Here is a 14,859-nt window from a genome sequence, read left to right on the forward strand (position 1 = left end):
TACCACAGCCCGGTGGCGCGAGTGGTTAGAGTGGCGGCCTCACAGCTCTGGGGTCCTGCATTCAAATCCAGGTCACGTCCACCTGTGTGGAGTTTGCATGTTCTCCCCGGGCTGGCGTGGGTTTCCTCCTGGTACTCCGGTTTCCTCCCACATGCATGGTAGGCTGATTGGACACTCTAAATTGCCCTTAGGTATGGGTGTAAGTGTGCATAGTTGTCCGTCTCCTTGTGCCCTGCGATCGGCTGGCCACCGATTCAGGGTGCCCCCGCCTCTGGCCCGGAGTCAGCTGGGATAGGCTCCAGCACCCCCGTGAGCCTAATGAGGATAAAGCGGTTCAGGAAATGAGATGAGAACAAAAGGGGTTTCTTCACAGCTGTCAACCAATTCCACAAATGGATGGAGTAAGTAAAGGTTTTTATTCCAATTGATCTAGACAACACATTTTCACATAGACGTCTTCCAAGTGTAATCAATTAATTGCAGTTGGGTGCTGCTTGTTTCAGCAGGAACCTAATTGTTTTACCTGACTCTGATAGATCTACTGGAACAAAAACCTGCATCTGCACCCTTTGTGGAATCAGTTTAACACCTTTGTTAAGCAGAGAAATAAGATTACAAAACAGTGACAGAGAAACAGAAAATGATGCAGACTTGGTCCACAATACACAAATGCAAATATTAGTTCCCGTTGCTTATCATTTTTTATAAGTATATATTTTTTCATTTCAGTCCAGTAAGTCAATAACGAATAAGAATGCAGCAAATGTGATATTACCTCTTTAGATCATACTGTAAAGGTGAATGATTGAGACATTAAAAAGATTGCATAAAGAGCTCACCTGCATTTTTGTAGTTAGTTTAGCTGACAGTATGACAGTAACTATAAAAGCGATTAACCCCAAGAGGCCAAGAGATCAACTTTACATCAACAATGGGCAATGTTACTGCGAGAAATGTTTTTGTTCAACTCAAACGTTCTTCACAAAAAAGGTGGTTGCTGATTTGTTTGTTGCATTCTTCTCGACTGGCTCGTTAACCACGGACAGCATAAACACAGGAAACGTAGGTGCTAGCAACACATGGCTGTCATTACGCGACGAACAGCAATCAGCTACTTATTACGACGAGGTGACCCATGAGGACGACGACTTTCAACCAGATGCCACTGTTTACGTTAGCTATCATATGCTAAGTTTCCTGACGTCACTGAGCTAGCAGTGCAAAAAAACGCCCCAGCGAACAGAAAGGTAGCCGTGTGCAGGTATGACGAGGGTCTAGTCTAGCACATTACACTTTTTATTTTTAACAAATATAAATGTATAAGCAAAGGCCCGTGTTGTTAATAAACATAATAGTTTGCTTTCTGCTGTCTCATAGCAGGTTAGCCCGCTGGCTATGCTTTACTGTTAGCAGGAATAAATGCTCGCTTACCATCGACAACTGTCAAAGGCCTCTGGGTTGTGATTACACGGGAATGGGACAATGCTTCATCGTCTCAACATGAAGACTTTGGGCAGTTTCCCTTAGGCTTTAAAACGCTGCTGAGAAGAGAGACTGGACCATGCAATGACACCCATACTTGTGCCTGTTCCGCTGCTTCCGCCCCGCTAACCCTCCACTGCAGTAAGTGCGCGGAGCAGTAGACGGCTCAGCCCCTCACAGATCCCCGGCCCTGCCCAGCCCAGCCCATGGCTGTGACGTAGCCATGAGCTCCAGCCCGTCTCCCGACTAGTTGACAACAGTTGTCATCAGTTACCCTGCTCTCAACTTGGCATGGAGCAATGGTCATACCTCTACTTACAAATGCCTCCAGGTACGAAATTTTCAGGTTACGTTTTTTATGTAAATGAGTGACTCGACATACAAAAAAGATCCACGTTACGAAATTCCCCAAAAAGTAAATGCAATTTCCTTATCCGTTATTTTATTTTGAAAATATTGTCATGGATGCATTGATTCTCACTTTAGAACAGGGGTCTCGAACTCAATTTACCTGGGGGCCGCTAGAGGCCGAGTCTGGGTGAGACTGGGCCGCATCAGGATTTCCACAAGAAAAGCACTGATAAAACTTTCCAACGTTATCAAATATCTTTATTTTTTAACAAAAAATAATGAATTAAATAAATTAACTTAAAGATGAATAAAAAATAAATCAATCAGTAATATAAAACCAAATAATACTAATGAGCATACAGTAGATATACACTGGCTGGCTAAGTAGAGAAAATGAATTATTTTTATTCCGTTTCAAATGTCTGTATTAACAGCTCTTTAACCTTTAACTTTCTGAACTTGAATGGAACATTGAACATGAAATATTCTGAACACGGCTTCTTTTGCCTACTCCTTGCTGCTAGAGACCGGGCAGCGCTTCTTCTCACATAGTCACATTTGGCTTGAGGGAGGAAGCAGTGGAGACCCTCAGTAGAGCTTGAAGATGCTCATCAGTAAGTCTGGACCTGTACTTGGACTTATTGAAGTTCAAGGTGGAGAAGAGCTTCTCACACAAGTATGTGCTCCCAAAAAGGCACATGGTCCGCTTGAACCTTCGGGAAAGTTCAGGGAAGCTGGGGGTCAACTCTCTCAAAAATTGCCCAAGCTTGTCTGCTTCTCCACTCACCTCCCTGAACTTGGCTTTGAGTGCAGAGTTGCACTGCAGGTCAATGAGCTCCATTTGAAGCTCAGGAGGGGCATCTTGCACATCAAAGGAGAAGGGGTCCGCAAAAATTTGAAATGTGGCTTTGTGTGTCTTGAAGTCTGCAAATCTGTGATCAAATTCCTCCTGTAGCTTCGAAATGGCCTCAACATACTTCTCACCACTGAATGGTGTGCCTGCATCCACGAGAGCCTTGCATGCTGGGAAATGGCAAAGGTTTGTCTGAGAGAGCTGGGCTTTCCATAACACATGTTTAGTGCAGAATGCTCTCACGTTGTCATAGGCAGCACTGACAAGTTGCCCCTGGCCTTGTAGCTTCTTGTTCAGTACATTAAGCTCATGTGTGATATCAACAAGAAAAGCCAAGTCCATGAGCCATTTGGGATCACTTAGCACAGGATCAATCAACTCACAAACGGCGTAGCTAGCTTTGACTGCTGCATTACTGTCTTTGGTAGCCTTCTTGAAGAGATCCTGTTGCCTCAGAAGACGTGTTTTAAGACTGGCAACCTGGTTGGCTCTCTCATCTCCCTGGTATTTTTCGTACTCCTCAGCATGTCTCATAGTACAATTACGTTTCAAATTGTATTCCTTGTGCACCGCAACTTTTTCAGTGTAAATGAGACACGTCGGGGTGCCCCTGTGTTCAACAAAGAAATATTGCACTCCCCACTTTTCTTGAAACTGTGCTCATCACCGACCTTTCTCTTCACGGCAGGCTTTGAAAGAGACATCTCTGGGGCTCTGTAATATGTTTTTCCACTTGGAATGAGTCTCGGGTTGATCTTTCACATTCAGTCGCGCGGGTTTGTGGCGCATGTGCACTTTCGCTCTCCGTTTCAATCGCGGAGATGGCTACAGACACTGACACAGGCTGGATCACGGATCATAGCGCCTCATTCAGTTCTATGCTGAGAGCAGCGGAGGAGTGTGCGCGCCGAGCGGAGTGATCGGCCTCACGGCTTCTCCTCCGCCCAGCTGATTGGAGGAATGAATGAGTGAGTGAGCGAGGCACTGGACAGCCCGGCCGATGTCCCACCCTCCAGAGCCGTATACCTCACCGTGATTGGTTCATTCAGCTCCGAACCAAAGTTCCCTCTAATTTTTTGTTGGTCTGAGCAGAAAGACAACCTCCCTGAGCGCACTGAGTACCAGTGTGAGCGACCTCATCGGTACTCGGATGATTCGCTTAAAGACGTTTCGCCGACGGACGTTTGACAGACGGGCAGGTCGCCGAATGGACGTTCCACCGAACGTTCATTCGGCCGAACGGAGGTTTCGCCGAAACGGGATTCGAACGCTCGCCCCACCGGATCGTGTGTGTACAAGTTTTTCAACCTCGGCCCGCAGGCCATATACGGCCCGTTAGGATTTTTAATCCGGCCCGCCGCCGGTGTTTTCCAAATTATAGTAAAAATCAATGTTCGTCTACCATCAATGGCAGTCCGGGAATAAGCACTCTTGGGCAGGCAGATGTAGCAGAACCGAGCCGTAAAATGACAGCAATCGGGTCAAATCCATCCTAAAACAGCATTTAATGAGTAAATACAAATACTGGATGATATCGCGATGGAGGCAAAAAAACGTCTATAGACGTCCATTCGCCAAACGGCTCAAAATGCTCTCAAATTCGGTCAAATCCAGCTGAAAACAGCGTTTAATGATTAAATACAAATACCAGTATTTGTATTTAATCATTAAACTAACAAATACTAGTACGACCTGTCCGTCTGTCAAACGTCCGTCGGCGAAACGTCTTTAGGCGAATCATCCGGTCACGACATCATCATTGCTCGCTATCGGCACACCAGTATCACACCTGCCACAAGCAGGTGCATGTCAATGTTCCCTCTAATTTTTCATGTAAAACATGCTGTAAAACAAGAAAAACATGAGTGGACAGAGCTACTGCCACTGGCTGCCACTTAAACGGCGCCATCATGGAGAAAGGGGTAAAAAAAAAAAAAAAAACATTAAAAAAAAAAAAATATCGATCTTTCATATTAAGACGGGGGCCGCAAATTATCGTCCCGAGGGCCGCAGTTGGCCCGCGGGCCGCAAGTTTGAGACCCCTGCTTTAGAACATCGCTACCCTCTACTGGGCTCTCATTTCATTGCTCTCATTCTAGTTCATATAATGACAATAAAAGCATTCAATTCAATTTAATTGGCTGTCTCACAACAATCACTATCCAGGTTTCAAGATTCTCTCTTACAAACCTGTCCTTATTAATGATTGATATTCCCCTTTTTAAGCGATTAAAAATCGTACAAATGCAACGTGGCAAATATTTTCACACGCACACAGGGCACAGGTAAAAGTCTCAAATGTAGTACAAAGTGGAGGGCTTTCGGCCCTGGAAGAACGGGCTCTTGCCACCATCTGGCAGACAAACACGGGTATTATGTCTCCCATAATAACAGCCACAGAGGAAACTATTTCAGCGGTGCATTGTTTATTTAAAGACATTAATAAATCATTTCCTTATAATTTTCTCTTATTTTTGTATGTTTCATTCCATCTTTTATATGAAATTGGGACACTGACTAATTTTAAAGGGTTGGTAGTTGTGAGAAGATTGTGAAACGAATTAGAGAATTTGCATATGAAGTACACCTCTACTTACAACATTTTCAAGTTACAAAAAAAGTTCTGGAAACAATTTCGTAAGTAGAGGTACGGCTGTACTCAGTGGCGGGCTGTCAGGGCCTTCAAGGCCTTCTCTGCTGGCCTAAGAAATATCTGAATCATATTATATTTTGTCCATCAATACGTACTTATTATTCCAAATGGTCTGTTAGCTTCCTTTCATTGCTTTTCCCCCTGGTTGCACTGCTTCCAGATGTGTGTTTTCATATTGAAGCATTTAACCAATCACATTTCAGCCATTATTTGTTGCCAGATCAGATCTGCCTCAAAGCCTGCACAATCAGTTCTTGCGGCCTCTGCTGCATTAAACTAGACTGTTGCTTTTAACCAATCAGATTTCGAGTTGGCAACCCCACAATGATTTTTCATAGGCGTTAGCATTTTGCTGGCTGGGACATGTCATTGCTTTCACAAACTATGATTGGCTTGTAGGCGGGCCAAAGCGGTAGTGAGGCAGCCGAGACCGCAAACTCCACCCACTATGGCCGACAGAAGCAAAAACAAATAGATTCTGTTTGCTCACAAAGCTCTTTTCCAGACGGACTTTTCCAGAAAAAAATGAAGAAATATTGGCCCATCATTAAGAAAGGGCGGTCAACTCCGAAGCTAGCAAGCCTGTTACAGCCGGGAAAATGGTGTGTGGGGCACTTTCAGCGCGCTAACTTAGCGCCACAAGCAAATAGTATATTGTTGTGTTCATTTAATGCTATTTTCAAAACGGACTATGCCGGAAATATGACAGGACAGGCTCGACTTTCATCATTAGCTTCAATGGCGATAGGAAAGAAGGAAGAAAGAAAGGAGGATGGATATTGTGTAAAAAGGATTTTTGGTGAGTAAAATTACAAATATGGCTATATTCCTAAATAATATTTCAATTGTGGGCCAAGTTCGGATATCTGAAAAGCTCCAGTGTTTGTATTTAAGCTCCAGTGTTTGTATTTAATCACAAAATGCTGCTAGGAAGTGGATTTTACCCCAGTTTAATTTTTGGCGTTTCACCATTGACGTCCATCGCTGTCTTTTCCCGGGAAAAATCACCCCCTGGCCTGGTTGTAATGTCTCAAAAGCTCCAGTATTTGTATTCAATCAATAAATGATGCTAGGAAGTGGATTTTACCTAATTTTAGTGCATTTTTTGTCATTTCACGTATGGACGTATCGACGTTCATCGCTGTCTTTTTACTGGGGAAATGATGCTCCGGGCCCGGTTCTGATGTCTAAAAAGCTCCAGTATTTGTATTTAATCAATCAATGCCGTTTTTGGCTGGATTTTACCCCATTTTCGGGCAATGTTTGCCCGTACGCCATTGACGTTCATCGCTGTCTTTTCCCGGGAAAATCACCCACTGGCCTGGTTTTAATGTCTGAAAAGCTCCAGTATTTGTATTTAATCATGAAATGCTGCTAGGAAGTGGATTTTACCCAATTTTTGTGCATTAATTTATTGATTATTTTTTGTGTCGCAGCTGTAGCTGCAGTAGAGGTTTTATAGCCATAAAATAGTTTTTGAGGGTTGGATTGATACGTTGAAGGCGCTACCAGAAAATGCACCGCCCGCCACTGGCTGAACTGCATAACTATCCAACATGTCTTTTGACTGACCCCATAAACTGTGGCCTCATTCCCTTCAAATCTTGCCTCAAGAATAGACTGCCTTTGAGGTTGATCATCATACAAATTCTGCTCATTACAATTGTAAAAATGCAGTGGCCGGCCGTGCATTTCACACATAGGCCTTCAGTAGTGTTATGTCTGAATCAATCCAACCCTCAACAACTATTTTATGGCTATAAAACCTTTACTGCAGCTACAGCTACACATAAAAAAGCATCAATAATAACCTCATAAAATTTAAATATTATTTTGGAATATAGCCACATTTTACTCACCAGAAATCATTTTTATTTGTACACAAAATCCATCCTCCTTTCTTTCCTCAAGAAGATTTCAATTACTCTCTCGTAGAGATTATCCATGCGTTTCAATTCCATCAAGTTCTTTTTAATCTCCATTGAAGCTAATGCTGTCCTTTTGTATTTCTGGCAAAAGTTTTTATTCGAGGGCTGAAAATGTGTCCCGGTTGTGACAGGCTTGGTAGCTTCGGAGTTGTCCGACCTTTCCTAATGATGTCCAACTTTTCTTGAAAAGTCCATCTAAAAATGGCTTTGACAGTAAACCTGCAAACAAATCAATTTCTTCTCCTTCAGCCTTTGTGGGTTGACAAAATCGCTATGAAATCTTTTTTTCATTTCATTTCATCTTCTGACCCGCTTTATCCTCATAAGGGTCGCAGGGGGTGCTGGAGCCTCAGTTGACTACGGGCACCCTGTATCGGTGGCCAGCCCATTGCAGGACACAAGGAGACGGACAACCACGCACATTCACACCCATACCTAGGGGCAATTTAGAGTGTCCAATCAGCCTACCACACATGTTTTTGGAATGTGGGAGGAAACTGGAGTACCCGGAGGAAACCCACACAGCCCAGGGGAGAACATGCAAACTCCACACAGGTAGGACGTGACCTGGATTTGAACTCAGTACCCCAGAGCTGTGAGGCCAACGCGCTAACCACTCGCATCACAGGGCTGTGGTATTAAATCAACACAACAATATATTTGCTTGTGCAGCCAACACGAAATCTGATTGTGAAAGCAACAGTTTTATCGACACTTATTTTATGCTACAGGGCCTGCAGAACTGATTGTGAAGGCCTCCAGGTAAATTTCCAATCCTGGCAAAAAAATAATGGCTGAAATGTGATTGGTTAAATGCTTAAATATGAAATCACATCTGGAATCAGCACAACCAGGGGAAAAGCAATGAAAGGAAGCTGATAGGTCTGAAAAACAACTTCAGGAGACAGGTTAAGAAAGAGTGAGACCAATTTAAAGGAGATTCAGTTTATTACCAGACTGCAGGATGGGGAGAGAGCTCGAACAGCTGTGAACCGCTCACAGTCTGTTGTCCTTGCAACTCTCTCCGAATGAACAGTGGGTCAGTCTTTATATAGGAAAACAGGGTATCGTATAGTTTTTATACTTACAAAAACTGATACAATATGAGCAATTGCCAAGCGACTTTGTCATCTTATCTTACAATCTTATCATACAGAAGCTGACAGTTATTTTGGAATTATTTAAAAAATATTCATGGGCAAAATAATTACTATCAGTCTGTGATTCAGATAATTTTTGGCCAGCATAGAAGGCCTTACAATCCCTGACGGTCCACCACTGTAAAAATGTGCATTTAGTATAATTTGTTGTCTCTCCCATCTCATTTCATTTTCTGAACCGCTTTATCCCCGTTAGGGTCGCGGGGAGTGCTGGAGCCTATCCCAGTTGACTCCGGGCCAGAGGCGGGGGACACCCTGAAATGGTGGCCAGCCAATCACAGGGCACAAGGAGACAAACAACCATTCACGCTCACACTCATACCTAGGGGCAATTTAGAGCGTCCAATCAGCCTACCATGCATGTTTTTGGAATGTGGGAGGAAACCCACGTAGGCCCGGGGAGAAGATGCAAACTCCAGACAGGTGGACGTGACCTGGATCTGAACCCAGGACCCCAGCTGTGAGGCCGACGCGCTCACCACTCGTTCCACCGGGCCGCCCATAATTTGTTGTCAAGACCAAAATGTACCCAAAGCCCTTTACGTAGCTTCACATTCACCCCTTCACACATTAAAATACATATGGGTAGCTGATGTGATGCAATCTGCTGCCGGCCTTCTGACATCAATCATCATCAATCTTGCCCAAGGACCCTTCAACAGTGGACTGCTTTCACAGTGGACTGCTGTTGGGGTGGAGTGACCGTGCACGGCGAGAATCCCTTTTCCAGGCTGGATTATTTCTCAGCAGCGCCTGGATTCTGGACGGTTGACGACTATCCTCTTGGAAACATCTATCGACTTTCTGGTGAGTCCGTGTGTGATGTCTGCATATTGTTGACGGGTTCCAAATGCGCGAAGGGCATCACACGCGATGGCCTTATTTTGAGAAATAAGGCTCGCGTCCTGTGGATGGCGATTTTTAAAACCCTGTGAATACTAGTCACTGGCAGGTAGACACGGGTGTGGTCTATAAAATGTGGTAGTCGACGTTGTTTTGGTTGTGTGCGTAGTTGTTAAAGCCTAAGGAGAAACAGGAGGAAACAGGAGGAAAAAGAAAAATGGTACTACGAGGTTACACACGAATCCACTCCAAAATGGGTGGCTCAAACATTAAAGCGGCTATTGACGATGCTCCAAAGATGCGTCTGCCGTGTAAAGATTGGAAATGTGTTAAAAATCAGAGCGCTTTTAGAATGGGACATCTACACTTATTGATAAAATAAATATGGTTTTGCTAGCTTAATATGCATAAGATATTGATACTACGGGATAATGTACGTACTAATGCATAGAGGTAATATATATGTATAATATATGAATGGAGATAGAAGCGACACGGCTTGTTCCACAGATACTAATTATTGTTTTTGATGACGAGGCGGGGAAAGGCAAAACGTGCTGTTTTGTAAATGATAGCGGTCCTCGGCTGGTTGATAGGAGCGAGGCGATGGGCTGTTTTGTTCTAAAAACAAGACATGCCTGCTCAAAATGATTTGAATGAGGATTTTGAACGTGAGGATGTTGAGCTAAATTTAATGAAAACACTGGCATTTGATTTGGTTAAACCAGAGATCACATTTTTTGTGAATGGAATTCAATTGGAATTTTTGTGTGATGCTGAAAGTTTTAAAACGGCAATTAAAATGGGTATTTCCAAAAGCTAGACGTACTTTGTTAATAGTACCTAAATGTACTGTCAATTTAATGGAATGAAATGGCTTATTGCGGCTTATCTTGATTTTATCCTGTCCGTTAGCGGGAATGTTTTGGTTAACATTCAAAAAGAAATACAAAACGACCAATTAAATGTTTAGCGGGGTTGCCAAACCTGCGTTTTTTTGTCATACACTAAACTGGTCAAATAATGCGTCGGCTGCGGGGGAGTGCGGCTGTCTTTGCTGCTGATTTGAATGCGAAGAAACATGTGGAGCGCGTGGCGGCTGATTTGACGGGGTTAGGCATTCAGTATGCGCGCGGACCGCACGTGCGACTAAATTTTTTTGGACCCCTTCCGTGAAGACATTACAATAATTGGCCTTGGGGGTGCTGAAGCAAACTTGAGGGCCGAAATGGGTTTTGCTATGATATAGTTATGCTTGCAGCATATTGTTATTATGGGGTCTTGGCAAAATATTGTGATATAATTGGATATCGGGAGAGGAATTAATTTAGTCTTCTCTAAAAAGCGTTATAATTGTGCACAGGAGGCGATGCATTGTGGGCAGAAAGAAAAAGAGGTTGCTTAGGAATGTCAACATTGATAAGCTGCTTCGCAGCATTCATGAAGGTCACAGTTAGCGGCTAAGAGCGCGCTTCCGTTGAACATTTCATAATAAAAGAAGCTGGGTTTCCGCAATGACCTTTGCATTTATTTTTTGGATTTAATCAGGAATGTCTTTCGAGGTGATAGAAAATCTGTTTAGCAAAGATTGATTTGGTAAAAGCTTTGGAATTGGGAATAGAGCAAGATAGCCATTTTTTGACGAATTTGTGGATTTCAAAGGGCTCTTAATTAAAGAGAGCTAGTTTTTGGAGGATAAAACGATATTAATACTGTTTTTGAATGGTTGAATTGTTCAAAATACTTTAATATAGGAGATTGGCTGGTTAAAGAAAAATGAATGGATTTTTTTTACAATATTATGGCATATTGGTGACAATTTGTGGGTCCTTTATTAAACATTGAAAATTGTAATTAGGAAATGCCTGGTAAAAGGTTGATTTCTATAATTTAATTATTGTAGATTTTTATTGTGGTAACAGAGAGCTATAGGAAGTAGCTCTTATCTTAAGTAAACATAGCATGAGGTGATTTGCAAATTATGTCTTAGGTATTAAGAGTTATTTGGTTGTTAAAAAGATCAGCAGAAATGGCATGAGAAAATTCATGGCATTTGTCCAAATTATTAGGTAAATTGAACCTGGCTGGGGTAGATAAGATAATTGATTTAGGATAGGCATAGTTTCCCTAGAAGAAACATGGAGTGTTTTTAAGTGAACAAAAGACATTCCCTGTTTGGCCTGAAGGGGGAAATATGCTTTGGTACAGGTCATATTGATGACTATTAGGACGTTACTGTCTATTGCTTTAGGGGCATACAAATTAAGAATTTAGCCAAAACGTACTGCATTGCAATTATGGGGTTAATACACCTAAATGTTACGGTGATACCGATTGGCAATAACGAGCTTAGATAAAGGGGAATATCTACAACAAATTCTGGTGGGGCCTTTCATGGTGTGAAACAAGTGATGAAATAATGTCTATGTTTAAAAGATAACATCTCCAAATTATAAAATATCAACCTTTGAGAAATGCTTTAAGTAGATGGGTTGACTAGAATGGGCAAAATTCGATAGCATTGAAAGGGGGTGTAACTTAATGCAGAACATGGAGGTAAAGTTTTTAGAAACGGTTAAAATACTTAAAGGGTGTGTGTGTGTTTCAATGTGTCACAACTTTTCCGTTATTGCATTATTGGCGAATAGATAGTTAATCACAGCCACTCGCATGGCAGTCCACATGCTGACTGACTGGGGTAAGGGGCGGTGGCAATTGAACAAATTTCTATTTATAGATATGTGGCACGTGAATCTAATACTTTAATTACCTAGTTTCTTCAAAAAAACATCGTAGGTTTTCTCCGGGTACTCCAGTTTTACTCCAACAAACCAAAATTATGGATGATTGGGGAGCACTCTAAATTCCTTGATTATGAGTGCGAGCCTGGATGAGTGTCTGTCTTTTGTGTTTTAATTGGCTAGCCACCAAGATATATCAATATTCTAATATCAAGGTGGAAGATTTCTTAACGGCGGTGGCAGAGTAGGACAGAAACAAAAAGAGAAGAATTTCGCCAAATGATTTTTTTTGATTTCCGCAATGGGAAATTTGGGAACCTGGGGTCTAAACAAAAACAAAAGACTAATCTAGGAGGGCTGCCATTTTGAGTCATGGGGGATTTCATGCCCCAAAAAGGGGGAGGATATAGATTCAATCTATATGCAGATATATAGCCAAAACACGGGCGATTCCCCCTACAAAAGCTACATATCCATTTCAAAGGATACATATGGATTTTATAGAGAATATGTGTGGTACATAACAGTCCTAAAACAGATTGGGGAAACCTTGTTGCAGAAACTGGTCCAGATTGGCAAGCTTGGATGACATATGAAAAAACCATCAGGCCTTTGATAAAATTAACCCATACGGTGGGGGCATTACAAATCATTATTCAGACTGACAAATTAACTTGTGGATCCTTGTCTGATGTTTTTCCTAAGTCCATGGGCAGGTGGGGAAGACCCTTTTTACAAAATTCTACATTTGTGTCTCAACAACAATGACCATGTCTATGGAGACGGTAAGAAAATTGTCAGAGCTGGAAACACCCGGATCCGCCATAGTAAAATTAAAATCTGAGATGACCAGAGATGATGAATTCATTTCCACAACAGGGAGTTCCCTAACGGGAGGCGGTAAGAAATAATTGGTTATTGTTGATGGAAAATGCTGCTATTATAAATCAAACCTGTATAACCTGTATGGGGCCGACCTCTCTTAAGAGTAGTACCCACGCAAATTACCCCTGATTGTGTAAAGGAGAAGATGTAAGCCAAAGTGTGAGAATTGAAATAATGTATACCCTGTTCCAAGAGCAAAGGACAAAGCTAACTTTTCAACACATGTTGTGTTTGATCATTTTACCTGCTTAAACCTTACAGGGCATGGTCTGAAGCTGGAGGCGATAAATGAGACGTGGTGTGCCCACGTCCTAAAACCGACTACACCCCGATACCATGTTCTGACCTATGATGGTGGTGGGGTGGAAATAAATTATACGACTCCTGCTAAAACGCGGCAGGACTTTGTGCCTTGGGGTCACTGCTTTTACCAGTGTCTGTTTTTCCATCTACAGTGGAGGAGATACAATTGGCTGAAATCCAGTATGATGGTGGGTCCCTCCCGACGGCGTCGATCGGTATGGAGAGAGGGAGATCCAACACACATTGATGCGATTGGCATCCCCGGGGCGTACCAAATGAGTATAAGTTGGCTAATCAGGTCGCAGCAGGTTGGGAGTCTATTTTTCTTTTAAGTACCCCAAAACAAAAATGTGATAAATTACCTGCATTACAATGTCCAAAACCTTGGAAATTATACTGAACTGGGATTTGTGGCAATAAAAGAACAACTGGCAGCCACTAGTCTGATGGCGTTCCAGGATGGTGCAGCGGTTGAAATGCTTCTTGAAGGAGCAGGGGGCGTATGCAATGTTTGAAGATGTTGCACTCAACAACACGTCCCCTACGATGGCCTGCAGACCCTAAACCGCAAGATGAAAAAGCATCCTGGAGTAGAATTATCCGCTTGACAGATTTGTGGGATAAGGTCTTCGTACTAATAATGATTTGGCCTAATCTGTGGCATTTTCCGTAGCCATTTTTGCTACGATTTTGACATTATGTGGGTGTTGTGTTATTCCCTGCTTAAGATCCTTGATAAGCCGACTTATAACCACTGCGATTGCCCCTGCAAATTCTAAATTGCATGAATTATATCCTCTGTTGATGAAACGTACTGAGGGGAGCAGTGAATTCCAGGAGCATGGTAATTCCGAGAATGAATTGGGCGAAAATGATTTTGTTTTTTTGCTTTTCAGACCAGCCGAACGAGTAGGGCCTAAGCGGGTAAAATTAAAGCAGCCAACGGAGATATCCTTCTCTTCTTGGATTTGCCATAAAATGAATAAAAAAACATATAATAAAAAGGGGGGAAATGTTGGATTTATTATGGGATGTTTCTATATGTTTTGTAAGCATTTTAATAAGTAATAAGGCTATGATGATATTATAGATGTATGCATTTTAATTCGTTTTGTATAAGAGTGTCTTTAATTTAAGACTGGGGCAAACTCGAGGTCACCCTCCAGGACGGCTGGCTCCAGCTTGTTGACGCTCCAAGGACTGTTTACTGGGAGCAACCCAGACACCCAGATGCAAGTTCGCAATGAAGATCTACGAAGGACTCTGTTGGATTTATTATGGGATGTTTCTATATGTTTTGTAAGCATTTTTAATAAGTAATAAGGATATGATGATATTATAGATGTATGCATTTTAATTACTTTTGTATAAGAGTGTCTTTAATTTGAGACTGGGACAAACTCGAGGTCATCCTGCTGGCTCCGGCTTGTTGACATAACACCTCACCCTCCAAGGACTGTTACTGGGAGATAGACCTCGCAACCCAGACACCCAGATGCAAGTTCGCAATGATCTACGAAGGACTCATAAATTGTTTTGTCTGGGACGCCGGCAGTTTACCTTATAAAGAAATTCTTATGCTTATACTGCAAATTCTTACGCAGGTGTTTTGGTTTCAATCTAATAATGGCAATTGTTTTGAATCAGATTACATTGAAAT

At 42.3% G+C, this 14,859-nt stretch overlaps 1 protein-coding gene across 8 annotated transcripts in view; it reads right to left on the reverse strand.

Moving 5' to 3' along the window:
• herc1 (HECT and RLD domain containing E3 ubiquitin protein ligase family member 1) overlaps positions 1-1,641 on the reverse strand; it is a 136,903-nt gene extending 135,262 nt beyond the window's left edge. For all 8 annotated transcript variants that reach the window (XM_077586910.1, XM_077586900.1, XM_077586865.1 and 5 more), the window contains exon 1: positions 1,432-1,641. The gene's annotated coding sequence lies outside the window, so the exon portion shown is untranslated. The remainder of the gene's footprint in view (positions 1-1,431) is intronic.
• Positions 1,642-14,859: the final 13,218 nt, after the last annotated feature.

The sequence above is a fragment of the Stigmatopora argus genome, chromosome 2 (genome assembly GCF_051989625.1).
Source record: "Stigmatopora argus isolate UIUO_Sarg chromosome 2, RoL_Sarg_1.0, whole genome shotgun sequence".
NCBI lineage: Eukaryota > Metazoa > Chordata > Actinopteri > Syngnathiformes > Syngnathidae > Stigmatopora > Stigmatopora argus.